The following is a 20,328-nucleotide window of genomic DNA, read 5'->3' as shown; positions in this document are numbered from 1 at the left end:
ACAGCTAGTAATGCAGGTGTAGAAGCACGGTGGCTAGGAAAAACTCCCTAGAAAGGCCAAAACCTAGGAAGAAACCTAGAGAGGAACCAGGCTATGAGGGGTGGCCAGTCCTCTTCTGGCTGTGCCGGGTGGAGATTATAACAGAACTATGCCAAGATGTTCAAAAATGTTCATAAGTGACAAGCATGGTCAAATAATAATCATGAATAATTTTCAGTTGTCTTTTCATAGCCGATCATCAAGAGTTGAAAAACAACAGGTCTGGGACAGGTGGCGGTTCCATAACCGCAGGCAGAACAGCTGAAACTGGAATAGCAGCAAGGCCAGGCGGACTGGGGACAGCAAGGAGTCACCACGGGCGGCAGTCCCGACGCATGGTCCTAGGGCCCAGGTCCTCCGAGAGAAAGAAAGAGAGAAGGAGAAAATTAGAGAGAGCCAAGATTTTCAAAATGTTCATAAATGACAAGCATGGTCAAATAATAATCAGGAATAAATCTCAGTTGGCTTTTCATAGCCGATCATTAAGAGTTGAAAACAGCAGGTCTGGGACAGGTAGGGGTTCCATAACCGCAGGCAGAACAGTTGAAACTGGAATAGCAGCAAGGCCAGGCGGACTGGGGACAGCAAGGAGTCACCACGGCCGGTAGTCCCGACGTATGGTCCTAGGGCTCAGGTCCTCCGAGAGAAAGAAAGAGAGAAGGAGAAAATTAGAGAGCGCCAAGATTTTCAAAATGTTCATAAATGACAAGCATGGTCAAATAATAATCAGGAATAAATCTCAGTTGGCTTTTCATAGCCGATCATTAAGACTAAATGGAGTACTAAATGGAGTGTCCCCGGATTTACGTACATAATAATACAAAATGCTCTGAGACCAGTTTGTGCTGTGGCTCAGCTCATTGCTACTAGGCATGGAGAGATGGAGATCACAACTCCACTATGGTTTTTATGAGGAGAGCGCTAAACCCGCACATTGTCCTCCCGGGAAGGTGCTGACCATGCCACATTTCTTAAGCAGATGTGTGTGTCTGAGACTGCACGGTAACTTTTTGTTGGTCTTTGATGCAAGGATGGATGCCTGTTTAATGATATCTGGAGCTGTTCAGCATCAAAGCATCAAATCCACTCAAAAACTATATTTTGGTATTGTTTCATTAGTCCTTGTCGATACAGTCCCAAAATGTTTTGTAAGTCAGCAATCAAGTTTTCAAGATATTGAACTTTCAGGAAGCAAAGTGTCACCGGCCACATCATCCCTTTATTAAGTTAAGAGTTTATGTTGTGACTTTGGAAGGCCGAACAGAGAAGAACCTGTTGATTAATAGTCAGAATTTAAGTCACTATATAAAGGTTTGTAAACGCCATACTGTATATAGCAGTCATGTAATGCCAAGGTGTCACATTTATAATAAAAAAAACATCAACATCCCTATCCAATTCAAATGGCTAACCTGATGACTTAAGGCTGTGTTCATAATTATAACTTATATCCCAACAGAGCTTAGTTTTCCTCTGTTCAGTGTCAACACGCTAGCGTTAGCTGGTGTTACAGTGATGGTTTTATCAACGGAGAAGGCTTCATCTAGCCCCAACCCAGGACAAGAAGAGCGTTCAGCAGATGGATGAGAGCATATTGACGACTAGATGGGGCTCCTATCTGATCATTTCTGCGGGGTTGTATCGAGACCAGAGAAACACTTGGACGTGTGGTGTTGTTTTTCCTCTCTCCTCTCTTCCGGAGCTGTGGAGATGAGAGGATGAAAGGGGGATGCAGAGGAGGAATGAAAGAAGGTTGAAAGAGAAGGTATTTAGACAGTGTGAGCAAGAGTCATGGTCCGTGAGCAAACAATAGTGTTTGTTTTCTCGCCTTCACAGAGATGATATTACCACTGCCAAGCTCTGAATGTGCCTTGTGTCCAAAGTTTTACCAATGACTCCATTACTGTATCACACTGACCCTCTCTGTATCACATTGACCCTCTCTGTATCACATTGACCCTTTCTGTATCACATTGACCCTCTCTGTATCACATTGACCCTCTCTGTATCACATTGACCCTCTCTGTATCACATTGACCCTCTCTGTATCACATTGACCCTCTCTGTATCACATTGACCCTTTCTGTATCACATTGACCCTCTCTATATCACATTGACCCTCTCTGTATCACATTGACCCTCTCTGTATCACATTGACCCTCTCTGTATCACATTGACCCTCTCTGTATCACATTGACCCTCTCTGTATCACATTGACCCGTTCTGTATCACATTGACCCTCTCTGTATCACATTGACCCTCTCTGTATCACATTGACCCTCTCTGTATCACATTGACCCTCTCTGTATCACATTGACCCTCTCTGTATCACATTGACCCTCTCTGTATCACATTGACCCTCTCTGTATCACATTGACCCTTTCTGTATCACATTGACCCTCTCTATATCACATTGACCCTCTCTGTATCACATTGACCCTCTCTGTATCACATTGACCCTCTCTGTATCACATTGACCCTCTCTGTATCACATTGACCCTCTCTGTATCACATTGACCCGTTCTGTATCACATTGACCCTCTCTGTATCACATTGACCCTCTCTGTATCACATTGACCCTCTCTGTATCACATTGACCCTCTCTGTATCACATTGACCCTCTCTGTATCACATTGACCCTCTCTGTATCACATTGACCCTTTCTGTATCACATTGACCCTCTCTGTATCACAGAGTATCACAGAGTCAATAGACTAATTGAGGTCCAGGCACACAGACCCAGCAGACCACAATCAAGGAGGATGTAAAGAGTGGAATGAAGTCATTTTGTTGATAATGGAGGAGGCTGTATATAGTTTATATCTTGGATGAGCAGGAAGTTAGCTACTAAACTGTAGGTGTGTCTCTTTATTAGTGCCTTGTGTCTTAGATGAGCAGGAAGTTCGCTACTTAACTGCTGTCATGTCTCTTGATTAGTGTCTCATGTGTCTTGGATGAGCAGGAAGTTTGCTACTTAACTGCTGTCATGTCTCTTGATTAGTGTCTCATGTGTCTTGGATGAGCAGGAAGTTCGCTACTAAACTACAGCTGCTCCTACTGTATTTAATGGTGCCTCATGATTAAGCGAATCCACATCAACATCCCTAAAAAAGACTTGCACAAGCATAATTCTCATGACAAATGCCAAACATTGCGTCGTTTTCCCAAATAGTACTATAACATGTTATGTAATCTAGCCTCGTATTTTATCGCTACAAGGTCACACTATCCCAGCTAAGGTTTTCGCCCAGCTAGATTATGGTTTATTTATTTTTTCATCTCAATAGAGAGACCGAAATTACACAGATTAAAACAACGCAAACAATATTAACAGGGGAACATTTCAAACTTCAGCGTTTCCAAATACGTCCGCATTGTGCCCTGGTATGTCAAGAGCTGGACTGTGTCTCGATCTCGTTATTAACCGATTGCTCCAGTCCAAGTTTAAAGTCAATCATATTCGTTTGTTTCTGCGGGCTCTGAAAATAAAATTTAAAGCATGAATTTGAAGAAAGGCATTCAAATTCCTTCCTAATAAACAAACAAATTTGAAGAATGTACAACAGAGAATAACTGAGTTAGTTCATACTCGTGGTCCAATGGCCAGGGAAACAATGTTAAAGTAATAATAAACATTGGCTGGTCTTTATTTCCATGTTTTCATGATATGTTCTTATTTGTTTAGATTTTAGATTTGTCATACATCAAATTTAGGACTCTATGAAGTCAATATTGCTGTGGTTGTTATTGATACAATTTCCCTGTGTCCTTGCATGGGTTAATATAAAAAAAAAAAAATTCTGTCATGTATTCTATCTTTATACAGGCACATTTTTTGTGTGATTAATTTCACATTTCATACGTCACTGATTTCAGAGAAAGGGCTTCAAAAACCTATGATATAACTCTTACAAGGCAGGGTGTCCTTGGGTGCTCTTGTGTAGCTATTTTAAGGGTCCATAATACTGAGAAGAAAAAATAAGTTCGTAGCTCAGACTTTTGATTCACTGACATTAACTCACGGCAATCTAAGGAGTGTTTGCATGTCCTCGGGTGCTCTTTTGTAGCTATTTTAAGAACCATCTTTTGAAGGGTCAACAATAAAGTATCCATAATACTGAAAACAAACTACTCCCCCCCCCCCCCCCAAAAATCTCCTTTCAGTTCAACAAACCCTGTGTCACACTGCTGGATCAAAGGGGGAGAGTTATTTGACTGCTATTGTGCCGTAAATCCTGTTGATACCCACACAAACATGACCCTGTGTCTCCAGCTGAGGCTGTAAAAACTCCTTTTAGACAGTAATTCTGAGTCCAAAATGGCACCCTATTCCCTTTATAGTGCACTAATTTAGTGCAGCGCACTATGAAGGGACTAGAGTGACATTTGGGATGCAATTTTAAGACGTTTCCATCCCGGATTCTGCTAGCTGCTGTTGAGCCAAGGCCTGGCTCCCATAAAGAGTGATTATTTTTTTGCATCCATCTCCCAAAGACCAATGTGGAGAAAAAGGTGAAATTTTGATTGGCCGCAAAGAGCGAGTGTCTTATGAAAATGATGTTGTTTTTCTCCAGTTGTCACGGCAACAGTCACTCAGCAAAAAAAAAATTTTTTTTAAACAGACAAGTTATGCAACCCTGGACGTTTAGAAGTTCAGCCTGTTGAGTTTCATGCCAAGTTCAGAGGGACTTTCAGGAAGTAAAAAAAAAAAAGGGGAGATTACCCTTTTAAAAAACTGTAGCATTTGAACTGTCCAGAATAAGATTTAAACTGAACGTTTGTAACTGAAGTCACAGTGTGACTGTAAAGACAAAGCCATGTATACAATGTGTGATGAAGTGACAGTAACACACTCAAGAAAACACACATCACTAATTTGCATGGTATAAATTACATTATAAACTGTGTGGTTTGAGCCCTGAATGCTGATTGGCTGACAGCTGTGGTATATCAGACTGTATACCACGGGTATAACAAAACATTTAGCGTTTACTGCTCTAATTACGTTGGTATCCAGTTTATAATAGCAATAATGCACGTCAGGAGTTTGTGGTATATGGCCAATATACTGTACCACAGCTAAGTGTTGTATCCAGGCACTCGGTGTTGCGTCATGGTTAAGAACAGCCTTTAGTTGTGGTATATTGGTCATATGCCACACCCCCTCGGGCCATATTGCTTAATTATAAGTGATATCCCAGCTGTATTGATCAACTGAAATACATGGGTGAAGACCATCTGTGTGTGATCCATCCCCTAACAGTTACAACCCCCCCCCGTCCCCCCCCCACATTAAGTATAAGTTACCACACATCAAATCAAACTCTATTTGTCACATGCGCCAAATACAACAACTGTAGACCTTAATGTGAAATGCTTTCTTACAAGCCCTTAACCAAGAGTGCAGTTCAAGAAGAGTTAAGAAAATATTTACCAAATAAACTCAAGTAAAAAATTATAAAAAGTAACACAATAACATAACAATAATGGGGCTATATACAGGGTGTACCGGTACCGAGTCAGAGTGCAGGGTTACAGGTTAGAGTGACTATGCATAAATAATAAACAGCGAGTAGCAGCAGTGTACAAAACAAATGGGGCAGGTTAATGTAATAGTCTGGTGGCCATTTGATTAATTGTTCAGCAGTCTTATGGCTTGGGGGTAGAAGCTGTTAAGGAGCCTTTGGTCCTAGACTTGGAGCAGAGAAAACAGTCTATGATTTGAGTGACTGGAGTCTCTGACAATTTTATGGGCTTTCCTCTGACGCCTATTATATTAGTCCTGGATTGCAGTGAAGTACTGGGCCGTACGCACGACACTACTCTGTAGCGCCTCATGGTCGGATGCTGAGCAGTTGCCATACCAGGCGGTGATGCAACCGGTCAGGATGCTCTTGATGGTGCAGCTGTAGAACTTTTTGAGGATCTGGGGACCCATGCCAAATCTTTTCAGTCTCCTGAGGGGGAAAAGGTTTTGTCGTGCCCTAATCACGACTGTCTTGGTGTGTTTGGACCATGATAGATTGTTGGTGATGTGGACACCAAGGAACTTAAAACTCTCGACCCGCTCCACTGCAGCCCCGTTGATGTTAATGGGGGCCTGTTCGGCCAGCCTTGTCCTCTAGTCCACGATCAGCTCCTTTGTCTTGCTCACATTGAGGGAGAGGTTGTATTCCTGGCACCACACTGACAGTTCTCTGACCTCCTCCCTATAGGTCGTCTCATCGTTGTCGGTGATCAGGCCTACCACTGTTGTGTCGTCAGCAAACTTAATGATGATGTTGGAGTCATGTTTGGCCACACAGTCGTGGGTGAACAGGGAGTACAGGAGGGGACTAAGTACACACCCCTGAGGGGCCCCAGTGTTGAGGATCAGCGTAGCAAACGTGTTGTTGCCTACCCTTACCACCTGGGGGCGGCCCGTTAGGAAGTCCAGGATCCAGTTGCAGAGGGAGGTGTTCAGTCCCAGAGTCCTTAGCTTAGTGATGAGCTTTGTGGGTACTATGGTGTTGAACTCTGAGCTGTAGTCAATGAACAGCATTCTCACATAGGTGTTCCTCCTGTCCAGGTGGGAAAGAGCAGAGCAGAGTGAGATTGCGTCATCTGTTGATCTGTTGGGTTGTTATACGAACTGGAGTGGGTCCAGGATATCTGGGAGGATGCTGTTGATGTGAGCCTTGAACAGCCTTTCAAAGCACTTAATCTCTACCGACGTGATTTATGCAGGTTACCTTCGCTTCCTTGGGCACAGGGACTATGGTGGTCTGCTTGAAACATGTAGGTATTACAGACTCAGTCAGGGAGAGGTTGAAAATGTCAGTGAAAACACTCAACAGTTGGTCCGGCATGCTTTGAGTACACGTCCTGGTAATCCATTTGGCCCCATGGCTTTGTGAATGTTGACCTGTTTAAAGGTCTTGCTCACATCGGCTACCGAAAGCTTTATCAAACAGTCATCCAGAATAGCTGGTGCTCTCGTGCATGCTTCAGTGTTGCTTGCCTAGAAGCGAACATAAAAGGCATTTAGCTCGTCTGGTAGGCTCGCGTCACTGGGCAGCTCGCGTCTGGGTTTCCCTTTGTAGTCCGTAATAGTTTTCAAGCCCTGCGACACCCGACAAGCGTCAGAGCCGGTGTAGTAGGATTCAATCTTAATCCTATATTGACGCTTTGCGTGTTTGATGGTTCGTCTGAGGGCATAGCGGGATTTCTTATAGGCGTCCGGATTAGTGTCCCGCTCCTTGAAAGCGGCAGCTCTAGTCTTTAGCTCGATGCGGATGTTGCCTGTAATCGATGGCTTCTGGTTGGGATATGTATGTACGGTCACTGTGGGACAACGTCGTCAATGCACTTATTGATGAGGCCGATGACTGAGGTGGTATACTCCTCAATGCCATTGGATGAATCCCGGAACATATTCCAGTCTGTGCTAGCAAAACAGTCCTGTAGCGTAGCATCCGCATCATCTGACCACTTCCGTATTGAGCGAGTCACTGGTACTTCCTGCTTTAGTTTTTGCTTGTAAGCAGGAATCTGGAGGATAGAATTATGGTCAGATTTGCAAAATAGAGGGCGGGGGAGAGCGTTGTATGCATCTCTGTATGTGGAGTAAAGGTGGTCCAGAATTTTTTCTCCTCTGTGACATGCTGGTAAAAATTAGGTAAAACTGATTTAAGTTTACCTGCATTAAAGTCCCTGGCCACTAGGAGCGCTGCTTCTGGGTAAGCATTTTCTTGTTTGCTTATGGCCTTATAGAGTTGGTTGAGTGCGGTCTTAGTGCCAGCTTCGTTCTGTGGTGGTAAATAGACGGCTACGAATAATATAGATGAGAACTCTCTTGGTAGACAGTGTGGTCTACAGCTTATCCCTAAGGTGAGCAATACCTTGAGACTTCTTTAATATGACGAAAAGACACACACCCCCTCATCCCCACCTACATCAAAAATAAGTTACCACACATCCCCCCCTACATCAAGCACAAGTTACCAAACATCCCCCCTACATCAAGCACAAGTTACCACACATCCCCCCCCTACATCAAGCACAAGTTACCACACATCCCCCTACATCAAGCACAAGTTACCCCCCCCCCCCCCTACATCAAGCACAAGTTACCACACATCCCCCCTACGTCAAGCACAAGTTACCACACATCCCCCCCCCCCTACATCAAGCACAAGTTACCACACATCCCTCTATATCACTACGTCAATAACTGTCCCTCAGGGTGACTATTATACCCGGGGTAAGTTACTGCATCCCAAATGACACGCTATTCCCTTTATAGGGCACTACATTTGACCAGGGTCCATAAGACTCTGGTCAAAAGTAGTGCACTATATAGGGAATAGGATGCCATTTGGGACGCATGTCCCATCTACTTGTAACCCCTGTGTTTTCCCCTAGGAAGTGAGTCAGGGGAATTATTTAAACGACCAATGGCTGTACAGCCACGGAAAGATAGTGTTTTGACAGTGTGTGTGCTCTCCTATAGTGCAGGCTGCAGATAGGATACCAGAGGACAGAGCAGTCCAGGGTTGGCTAGCTGCCATGACACGCCGTAGCCACGACAAACAGGCCGTTGGAGGAAAGTTGGTGTTGGCTCTGGGTTTGTCTCAGTGAGGCAGTGTCAATATCTTCAAAGAGAATAGATAGATATGCTTGGCAGTCGTTCTCGTATACCCTCACAGTGGGTTCTTGAAAAGTACAAGAAGTAAGGTCTCAAAAGCAATCATTATTCCCCGCTGTAATTACTTGTATCCCTCTCTTTGAATCCCAACTCCTCAGTCTCTGTATTTCTCATGTCTCGCTCTACTCTACGTTACACAATGACTAACTGGAGAAACATCTTCAATGACCGATGCCACGATATCTGCTACCCTTCCCACGGGAAGTCTCCTTTGGTAGCCTACAACATCACTGAATGGTAGTTATACATTTGAACTCTGAGCAGTTACACATTGGAACCGGGCCAAGTTCTGCCGGTTCCGTTGCTCCCCTGACAGTTTGGGTCATAAATACAGGCTGTAGCTGAAAGTCCCAGTCGGGTATTAGACAGAACGTCGCGGCCCCACATACCTGTGGGAAAAACAACCTGTGGTTACCTAGGTTATCCCATTGGAAAAACAACCTGTGGTTACCTAGGTTATCCCATTGGCTGACTGCAAAAAAACGTCCCTTTTTTTCCAAACGCAATTTTCTTGTTGTCAGCTTGTTTTAGTCAATTACAAAACAACATTTAACCTCTATGAGATCGGTGTGTCCCCCCCCATGAGTTGGTTGAGCTAACGTGCGCTAATGTGATTAGCATGACGTTGTAAGTAACAAGAACAGTTCCCAGGACATAGACATGTCTTATATGGTCAGAAAGCTTACATTCTTGTTAATCTAACTGCACTGTCCAATTTACAGTAGCTATTACAGTGAGAAAATGCCATGCTATTGTTTGAGGAGAGGTGCACAACAACAACAAAAACTTTTATCACGCAACTGGTTTGGTACATTCACCTCTTACATTCAGTCATCTTGCTCTGATTTGTCATCCTGAGGGTTCCAGAGATAAAATGTAGCATAGTTTTGTTTGATAAAATACATTTTTATATTAAAATGTAGGAACTGGGTTCTACAGTTTGATCCCCAGCTGTGTCTGGCTCCCAAGACACGGCAGATAAAACGTATCGGTGCTCATCGGCCATTGGACATAAACATTACACAACAATTTGGAGATCGCAAATTCAACAATGAGTGGTTTGTAAGGAATCGGTGACAGTGGCTAACTGTAAGCATTGCAACTGGGACAATCCGTTTTGAACGGTCATTTAATTTGGGATTGTAAATCCGGCATCTTTCTCTTTGATGAGGGACCGTCGCGCCACTTTCCTGTTCAAATACATTCAAATGTCTTATGCTGCTTCATAAATATTTTTTTTTTTGCTCCACCCAGATTTACATGCTAAAATGGCCACTGCTTACCTGTGATGAAATGTTTTCCACACACACATACAGTAGCTACCGTGTAGCCTGCTTGGACACTGGGTCCCCACATTTCCCACTCTGCCACGCTGAATAGCCTGAAGCCACATTGCTCTTCTCGCAGGCTCTATTTCCCTATGTGGGAGCATTGCCCACTGAACAACACAGCAGCTTTTCGGCATGTTTAGTTATTTCTGTGTAACAAAATATCGATGATGAAGGTGTCTCTTTTCCAATTTGTGTCAATGGGATATAAAAAAACAAGTTCACCGATTTGTTGGCGTGGTCCTTGTTATGACGTGAATATCGACTCGGAGTATAGAGTGAAGTAATTATGTCCTTTGTGAGGAAGTTATTGCAGCCATAAAACGGCCTCCCCATCATTTAGGACCTGTGCTCCTGGCTATTTAGGACCTGTGCTCCTGGTTATTTAGGACCTGTGTTCCCCATCATTTAGGACCTGTGCTCCTGGTTATTTAGGACCAATGCTCCTGGTTATTTAGGACCTGTGCTCCTGGTCATTTAGGACCTGTGCTCCTGGTCATTTAGGACCTGTGCTCCTGGTCATTTAGGACCTGTGCTCCTGGTTATTTAGGACCTGTGCTCCTGGTTATTTAGGACCTGTGTTCCCCATCATTTAGGACCTGTGCTCCTGGTCATTTAGGACCTGTGCTCCTGGTCATTTAGGACCTGTGCTCCTGGTCATTTAGGACCTGTGCTCCTGGTTATTTAGGACCTGTGCTCCTGGTCATTTAGGACCTGTGCTCCTGGTCATTTAGGACCTGTGCTCCTGGTCATTTAGGACCTGTGCTCCTGGTTATTTAGGACCTGTGCTCCTGGTCATTTAGGACATGTGCTCCTGGTTATTTAGGACCTGTGCTCCTGGTCATTTAGGACATGTGTTCCCCATCATTTAGGACCTGTGCTCCTGGTCATTTAGGACCTGTGCTCCTGGTCATTTAGGACATGTGTTCCCCATCATTTAGGACCTGTGCTCCTGGTCATTTAGGACCTGTGCTCCTGGTCATTTAGGACATGTGTTCCCCATCATTTAGGACCTGTGCTCCTGGTCATTTAGGACCTGTGCTCCTGGTTATTTAGGACCTGTGCTCCTGGTCATTTACGACCTGTGCTCCTGGTTATTTAGGACCTGTGCTCCTGGTCATTTAGGACATGTGTTCCTGGTCATTTAGGACCTGTGCTCCTGGTCATTTAGGACCTGTGCTCCTGGTCATTTAGGACATATGTTCCTGGTCATTTAGGACCTGTTCTCCTGGTCATTTAGGACCTGTGCTCCTGGTCATTTAGGACCTGTGCTCCTGGTCATTTAGGACATGTGTTCCCCATCATTTAGGACCTGTGCTCCTGGTCATTTAGGACCTGTGCGCCCCATCATTTAGGACCTGTGCTCCTGGTCATTTAGGACCTGTGCTCCTGGTTATTTAGGACCTGTGCTCCTGGTTATTTAGGACCTGTGCTCCTGGTCATTTAGGACCTGTGCTCCTGGTCATTTAGGACCTGTGCTCCTGGTCATTTAGGACCTGTGCTCCTGGTTATTTAGGACCTGTGCTCCTGGTTATTTAGGACCTGTGTTCCCCATCATTTAGGAACTGTGCTCCTGGTTATTTAGGAACTGTGCTCCTGGTTATTTAGGACCTGTGCTCCCCATCATTTAGGACCTGTGCTCCTGGCTATTTAGGAACTGTGCTCCCCATCATTTAGGACCTGTGCTCCTGGTCATTTAGTACCTGTGCTCCTGGTTATTTAGGACCTGTGCTCCCCATCATTTAGGAACTGTGCTCCTGGTTATTTAGGAACTGTGCTCCTGGTTATTTAGGACCTGTGATCCTGGTCATTTAAGACCTGTGCTCCTGGTCATTTAGTACCTGTGCTCCTGGTCATTTAAGACCTGTGCTCCTGGTTATTTAGGAACTGTGCTCCTGGTCATTTAAGACCTGTGCTCCTGGTTATTTAGGACCTGTGCTCCTGGTCATTTAAGACCTGTGCTCCTGGTTATTTAGGAACTGTGCTCCTGGTCATTTAGGACCTGTGCTCCTGGTTATTTAGGAACTGTGCTCCTGGTTATTTAGGAACTGTGCTCCTGGTTATTTAGGACCTGTGCTCCTGGTCATTTAGGACATGTGTTCCCCATCATTTAGGACCTGTGCTCCTGGTTATTTAGGACCTGTGCTCCCCATCATTTAGGACCTGTGCTCCTGGCTATTTAGGAACTGTGCTCCCCATCATTTAGGACCTGTGCTCCTGGTCATTTAGGACCTGTGCTCCTGGTTATTTAGGACCTGTGCTCCTGGTTATTTAGGACCTGTGCTCCTGGTCATTTAGGACCTGTGCTCCTGGTCATTTAGGACCTGTGCTCCCCATCATTTAGGACCTGTGCTCCTGGTTATTTAGGACCTGTGCTCCTGGTCATTTAGGACCTGTGCTCCTGGTCATTTAGGACCTGTGCTCCTGGTCATTTAGGACCTGTGCTCCTGGTTATTTAGGACCTGTGCTCCTGGTTATTTAGGACCTGTGCTCCTGGTCATTTAGGACCTGTGCTCCTGGTTATTTAGGACCTGTGCTCCTGGTTATTTAGGACCTGTGCTCCTGGTTATTTAGGACCTGTGCTCCTGGTTATTTAGGACCTGTGCTCCTGGTTATTTAGGACCTGTGCTCCTGGTTATTTAGGAACTGTGATCCTGGTTATTTAGGACCTGTGCTCCTGGTCATTTAGGACCTGTGCTTCTGGTCATTTAGGACCTGTCCTCCTGGTTATTTAGGACCTGTGCTCCTGGTTATTTAGGACCTGTGCTCCTGGTTATTTAGGAACTGTGCTCCTGGTTATTTAGGAACTGTGCTCCTGGTTATTTAGGACCTGTGCTCCTGGTCATTTAGGACCTGTGCTCCTGGTCATTTAGGACCTGTGCTCCTGGTTATTTAGGACCTGTGCTCCTGGTTATTTAGGACCTGTGCTCCTGGTTATTTAGGAACTGTGCTCCTGGTTATTTAGGACCTGTGCTCCTGGTTATTTAGGACCTGTGCTCCTGGTTATTTAGGACCTGTGCTCCTGGTCATTTAGGACCTGTGATCCTGGTCATTTAGGACCTGTGCTCCAGGTCATTTAGGACCTGTGCTCCTGGTCATTTAGGACCTGTGCTCCTGGTCATTTAGGACCTGTGCTCCTGGTTATTTAGGACCTGTGCTCCTGGTTATTTAGGACCTGTGCTCCCCATCATTTAGGACCTGTGCTCCTGGTCATTTAGGACCTGTGCTCCTGGTTATTTAGGACCTGTGCTCCCCATCATTTAGGACCTGTGCTCCTGGTCATTTAGGACCTTTGCTCCTGGTCATTTAGGACCTGTGCTCCTGGTCATTTAGGACCTGTGCTCCTGGTTATTTAGGACCTGTGCTCCTGGTCATTTAGGACATGTGTTCCCCATCATTTAGGACCTGTGCTCCTGGTCATTTAGGACCTGTGATCCTGGTCATTTAGGACATATGTTCCTGGTCATTTAGGACCTGTGCTCCTGGTCATTTAGGACCTGTGCTCCTGGTCATTTAGGACCTGTGCTCCTGGTCATTTAGGACATGTGTTCCCCATCATTTAGGACCTGTGCTCCTGGTCATTTAGGACCTGTGCTCCCCATCATTTAGGACCTGTGCTCCTGGTCATTTAGGACCTGTGCTCCTGGTTATTTAGGACCTGTGCTCCTGGTTATTTAGGACCTGTGCTCCTGGTCATTTAGGACCTGTGCTCCTGGTCATTTAGGACCTGTGCTCCTGGTCATTTAGGACCTGTGCTCCTGGTTATTTAGGACCTGTGCTCCTGGTTATTTAGGACCTGTGTTCCCCATCATTTAGGAACTGTGCTCCTGGTTATTTAGGAACTGTGCTCCTGGTTATTTAGGACCTGTGCTCCCCATCATTTAGGACCTGTGCTCCTGGTTATTTAGGACCTGTGCTCCTGGTCATTTAGGACCTGTGCTCCTGGTCATTTAGGACCTGTGCTCCTGGTTATTTAGGACCTGTGCTCCTGGTTATTTAGGACCTGTGCTCCTGGTCATTTAGGACCTGTGCTCCTGGTTATTTAGGACCTGTGCTCCTGGTTATTTAGGACCTGTGCTCCTGGTTATTTAGGACCTGTGCTCCTGGTTATTTAGGACCTGTGCTCCTGGTTATTTAGGACCTGTGCTCCTGGTTATTTAGGAACTGTGATCCTGGTTATTTAGGACCTGTGCTCCTGGTCATTTAGGACCTGTGCTTCTGGTCATTTAGGACCTGTCCTCCTGGTTATTTAGGACCTGTGCTCCTGGTTATTTAGGACCTGTGCTCCTGGTTATTTAGGAACTGTGCTCCTGGTTATTTAGGAACTGTGCTCCTGGTTATTTAGGACCTGTGCTCCTGGTCATTTAGGACCTGTGCTCCTGGTCATTTAGGACCTGTGCTCCTGGTTATTTAGGACCTGTGCTCCTGGTTATTTAGGACCTGTGCTCCTGGTTATTTAGGAACTGTGCTCCTGGTTATTTAGGACCTGTGCTCCTGGTTATTTAGGACCTGTGCTCCTGGTTATTTAGGACCTGTGCTCCTGGTCATTTAGGACCTGTGATCCTGGTCATTTAGGACCTGTGCTCCTGGTCATTTAGGACCTGTGCTCCTGGTCATTTAGGACCTGTGCTCCTGGTCATTTAGGACCTGTGCTCCTGGTTATTTAGGACCTGTGCTCCTGGTTATTTAGGACCTGTGCTCCCCATCATTTAGGACCTGTGCTCCTGGTCATTTAGGACCTGTGCTCCTGGTTATTTAGGACCTGTGCTCCCCATCATTTAGGACCTGTGCTCCTGGTCATTTAGGACCTTTGCTCCTGGTCATTTAGGACCTGTGCTCCTGGTCATTTAGGACCTGTGCTCCTGGTTATTTAGGACCTGTGCTCCTGGTCATTTAGGACATGTGTTCCCCATCATTTAGGACCTGTGCTCCTGGTCATTTAGGACCTGTGATCCTGGTCATTTAGGACATATGTTCCTGGTCATTTAGGACCTGTGCTCCTGGTCATTTAGGACCTGTGCTCCTGGTCATTTAGGACCTGTGCTCCTGGTCATTTAGGACATGTGTTCCCCATCATTTAGGACCTGTGCTCCTGGTCATTTAGGACCTGTGCTCCCCATCATTTAGGACCTGTGCTCCTGGTCATTTAGGACCTGTGCTCCTGGTTATTTAGGACCTGTGCTCCTGGTTATTTAGGACCTGTGCTCCTGGTCATTTAGGACCTGTGCTCCTGGTCATTTAGGACCTGTGCTCCTGGTCATTTAGGACCTGTGCTCCTGGTTATTTAGGACCTGTGCTCCTGGTTATTTAGGACCTGTGTTCCCCATCATTTAGGAACTGTGCTCCTGGTTATTTAGGAACTGTGCTCCTGGTTATTTAGGACCTGTGCTCCCCATCATTTAGGACCTGTGCTCCTGGCTATTTAGGAACTGTGCTCCCCATCATTTAGGACCTGTGCTCCTGGTCATTTAGTACCTGTGCTCCTGGTTATTTAGGACCTGTGCTCCCCATCATTTAGGAACTGTGCTCCTGGTTATTTAGGAACTGTGCTCCTGGTTATTTAGGACCTGTGCTCCTGGTTATTTAGGAACTGTGCTCCTGGTTATTTAGGAACTGTGCTCCTGGTTATTTAGGACCTGTGCTCCTGGTCATTTAGGACCTGTGCTCCTGGTCATTTAGGACCTGTGCTCCTGGTTATTTAGGACCTGTGCTCCTGGTTATTTAGGACCTGTGCTCCTGGTTATTTAGGACCTGTGCTCCTGGTTATTTAGGACCTGTGCTCCTGGTTATTTAGGACCTGTGCTCCTGGTCATTTAGGACCTGTGATCCTGGTCATTTAGGACCTGTGCTCCTGGTCATTTAGGACCTGTGCTCCTGGTCATTTAGGACCTGTGCTCCTGGTCATTTAGGACCTGTGCTCCTGGTTATTTAGGACCTGTGCTCCTGGTTATTTAGGACCTGTGCTCCCCATCATTTAGGACCTGTGCTCCTGGTCATTTAGGACCTGTGCTCCTGGTTATTTAGGACCTGTGCTCCCCATCATTTAGGACCTGTGCTCCTGGTCATTTAGGACCTTTGCTCCTGGTCATTTAGGACCTGTGCTCCTGGTCATTTAGGACCTGTGCTCCTGGTTATTTAGGACCTGTGCTCCTGGTCATTTAGGACATGTGTTCCCCATCATTTAGGACCTGTGCTCCTGGTCATTTAGGACCTGTGATCCTGGTCATTTAGGACATATGTTCCTGGTCATTTAGGACCTGTGCTCCTGGTCATTTAGGACCTGTGCTCCTGGTCATTTAGGACCTGTGCTCCTGGTCATTTAGGACATGTGTTCCCCATCATTTAGGACCTGTGCTCCTGGTCATTTAGGACCTGTGCTCCCCATCATTTAGGACCTGTGCTCCTGGTCATTTAGGACCTGTGCTCCTGGTTATTTAGGACCTGTGCTCCTGGTTATTTAGGACCTGTGCTCCTGGTCATTTAGGACCTGTGCTCCTGGTCATTTAGGACCTGTGCTCCTGGTCATTTAGGACCTGTGCTCCTGGTTATTTAGGACCTGTGCTCCTGGTTATTTAGGACCTGTGTTCCCCATCATTTAGGAACTGTGCTCCTGGTTATTTAGGAACTGTGCTCCTGGTTATTTAGGACCTGTGCTCCCCATAATTTAGGACCTGTGCTCCTGGCTATTTAGGAACTGTGCTCCCCATCATTTAGGACCTGTGCTCCTGGTCATTTAGTACCTGTGCTCCTGGTTATTTAGGACCTGTGCTCCCCATCATTTAGGAACTGTGCTCCTGGTTATTTAGGAACTGTGCTCCTGGTTATTTAGGACCTGTGATCCTGGTCATTTAAGACCTGTGCTCCTGGTCATTTAGTACCTGTGCTCCTGGTCATTTAAGACCTGTGCTCCTGGTTATTTAGGAACTGTGCTCCTGGTCATTTAAGACCTGTGCTCCTGGTTATTTAGGACCTGTGCTCCTGGTCATTTAAGACCTGTGCTCCTGGTTATTTAGGAACTGTGCTCCTGGTCATTTAGGACCTGTGCTCCTGGTTATTTAGGAACTGTGCTCCTGGTTATTTAGGAACTGTGCTCCTGGTTATTTAGGACCTGTGCTCCTGGTCATTTAGGACATGTGTTCCCCATCATTTAGGACCTGTGCTCCTGGTTATTTAGGACCTGTGCTCCCCATCATTTAGGACCTGTGCTCCTGGCTATTTAGGAACTGTGCTCCCCATCATTTAGGACCTGTGCTCCTGGTCATTTAGGACCTGTGCTCCTGGTTATTTAGGACCTGTGCTCCTGGTTATTTAGGACCTGTGCTCCTGGTCATTTAGGACCTGTGCTCCCCATCATTTAGGACCTGTGCTCCTGGTTATTTAGGACCTGTGCTCCTGGTTATTTAGGACCTGTGCTCCTGGTCATTTAGGACCTGTGCTCCTGGTCATTTAGGACCTGTGCTCCTGGTCATTTAGGACCTGTGCTCCTGGTTATTTAGGACCTGTGCTCCTGGTTATTTAGGACCTGTGCTCCTGGTCATTTAGGACCTGTGCTCCTGGTTATTTAGGACCTGTGCTCCTGGTTATTTAGGACCTGTGCTCCTGGTTATTTAGGAACTGTGATCCTGGTTATTTAGGACCTGTGCTCCTGGTCATTTAGGACCTGTGATCCTGGTCATTTAGGACCTGTGCTCCTGGTTATTTAGGACCTGTGCTCCTGGTTATTTAGGACCTGTGCTCCTGGTTATTTAGGAACTGTGCTCCTGGTTATTTAGGACCTGTGCTCCTGGTCATTTAGGACCTGTGCTCCTGGTTATTTAGGACCTGTGCTCCTGGTTATTTAGGACCTGTGCTCCTGGTTATTTAGGAACTGTGCTCCTGGTTATTTAGGACCTGTGCTCCTGGTTATTTAGGACCTGTGCTCCTGGTTATTTAGGACCTGTGCTCCTGGTCATTTAGGACCTGTGCTCCTGGTCATTTAGGACCTGTGCTCCTGGTCATTTAGGACCTGTGCTCCTGGTCATTTAGGACCTGTGCTCCTGGTTATTTAGGACCTGTGCTCCTGGTTATTTAGGACCTGTGCTCCCCATCATTTAGGACCTGTGCTCCTGGTCATTTAGGACCTGTGCTCCTGGTTATTTAGGACCTGTGCTCCTGGTTATTTAGGACCTGTGCTCCCCATCATTTAGGACCTGTGCTCCCCATCATTTAGGACCTGTGCTCCTGGTTATTTAGGACCTGTGCTCCCCATCATTTAGGACCTGTGCTCCTGGTCATTTAGGACCTGTGCTCCTGGTCATTTAGGACCTGTGCTCCTGGTCATTTAGGACCTGTGCTCCTGGTCATTTAGGACCTGTGCTCCTGGTCATTTAGGACCTGTGCTCCTGGTTATTTAGGACCTGTGCTCCCCATCATTTAGGACCTGTGCTCCTGGTCATTTAGGACCTGTGCTCCTGGTTATTTAGGACCTGTGCTCCTGGTTATTTAGGACCTGTGCTCCCCATCATTTAGGACCTGTGCTCCCCATCATTTAGGACCTGTGCTCCTGGTTATTTAGGACCTGTGCTCCCCATCATTTAGGACCTGTGCTCCTGGTCATTTAGGACCTGTGCTCCTGGTCATTTAGGACCTGTGCTCCTGGTCATTTAGGACCTGTGCTCCTGGTCATTTAGGACCTGTGCTCCTGGTCATTTAGGACCTGTGCTCCTGGTCATTTAGGACCTGTGCTCCTGGTCATTTAGGACCTGTGCTCCTGGTCATTTAGTACCTGTGTTCCCCATCATTTAGGACCTGTGCTCCTGGTCAGATCCATTCCATTGAACCATTTCCAAGACCAAGGCGATTCAATGATTAAATGATTAAGTGATGCTGTTTTGCTGATCTGCTGCTCGCTCTGAGGAGTCCAATAGGTTGGGTGGTCTGGCTTTTGGCTGTTAGAACTGGTTAGGCCAGTTGCTTTCAAGGAACTACAAATCTGGTCGGTTCAGGTTGAGGGAACTGGTTAGGCTAGTTGCTTTCAAGGAACTACAAATCTGGTCGGTTCAGGTTGAGGGAACTGGTTAGGCCAGTTGCTTTCAAGGAACTACAAATCTGGTCGGTTCAGGTTGAGGGAACTGGTTAGGCCAGTTGCTTTCAAGGAACTACAAATCTGGTCGGTTCAGGTTGAGGGAACTGGTTAGGCCAGTTGCTTTCAAGGAACTACAAATCTGGTCGGTTCAGGTTGAGGTCCTAATTCTAAAATGATTGATGAAGGCAAGGCCTCGATACGAAAGTGATTGTTAATTTCAACAATCCAGTGGTTGAAATTACTGGTTGAAATTACCTCAACAAACTGGGGGCTGAGCGATTAAAAATGAAATGAGACAATTCAGGGTTCTCTGTGAAACTTCAAAGCCCGTTGATCCCAACAAAGGAGTTTATTTTATTTTATTCTCCAGCAGACTGTAAAAATGTCAAAGATGGGAAGGATTTAGATTATGTTAATCTGGGATGACTGTTAAAAGGTTGTGACTTGTGTTGTAATGATTTGAGACAAAGGCAAGTGGCACCAAGTAACACTTAGAGCCATACTGTACCGTATCAGCCCTCTGAGTCTGTTACATACTGGACCACATATCTGTACCCTATCAGCCCTCTGAGTCTGTTACATACTGGACCACATATCTGTACCCTATCAGCCCTCTGAGTCTGTTACATACTGGACCACATATCTGTACCCTATCAGCCCTCTGAGTCTGTTACAGACTGGACCACATTCCTGGACTGTATCAGCTCTCTGAGTCTCTTACGGTCCAGAGATGTGGTCCAGTCTGCAACAGACTCAGAGGGCTGATGGGGTACAGAGATGTGGTCCAGTCTGTATCAGCCCTCTGAGTCTGTTATAGAGTGGACCACATCTCTTATAAACCCCTTAACAAAATAAGCACTTAATAATATTATAATGTAGCAAATCATCTTTAGAAATATCACTTTTCATTTAGCAGTAACCTGTTAAAGCTTACTTCTGGGATAGAACACAAAAGTAGAGTTTCTCAAGTCCACTGACCGACCATCAAAGGATGTGAGTTTTATTGAGCCCCATAGTGGAGTAATCAATCAGGAAGTCATGTAATGCTATGTATCCAGAAACGGAGTCCCGGTCGATGGGGAGTACTTCCTATTTCTCTCAGCTGAACATTCTGTGTGACGTCAGTGTGTCTTTCCCCCTGTGGGGTGTTACGGTGCTTTTTTAAATTGATTTGTGAGTTTAATAAGCAGGCAAACAATTAAATAACCTAG

General features: G+C 45.8%; 1 long non-coding RNA gene across 1 annotated transcript in view; it reads right to left on the bottom strand.

Annotated features, from left to right (window-relative positions):
• The window catches only part of LOC139555978 (uncharacterized), a 44,256-nt gene that overhangs the window by 92 nt on the left and 23,836 nt on the right, over positions 1-20,328 (bottom strand). Inside the window, exon 3 of the long non-coding RNA XR_011671045.1 lies at positions 1-676. This exon is cut by the window's left edge and continues 92 nt beyond it. This is a non-coding gene — a long non-coding RNA (uncharacterized lncRNA). The remainder of the gene's footprint in view (positions 677-20,328) is intronic.

Source organism: Salvelinus alpinus, chromosome 27 (genome assembly GCF_045679555.1).
Source record: "Salvelinus alpinus chromosome 27, SLU_Salpinus.1, whole genome shotgun sequence".
NCBI classification, from domain to species: domain Eukaryota; kingdom Metazoa; phylum Chordata; class Actinopteri; order Salmoniformes; family Salmonidae; genus Salvelinus; species Salvelinus alpinus.
Note: the sequence above shows the minus strand (reverse complement) of the source record. Positions and strands in the feature narration are given on the sequence as shown.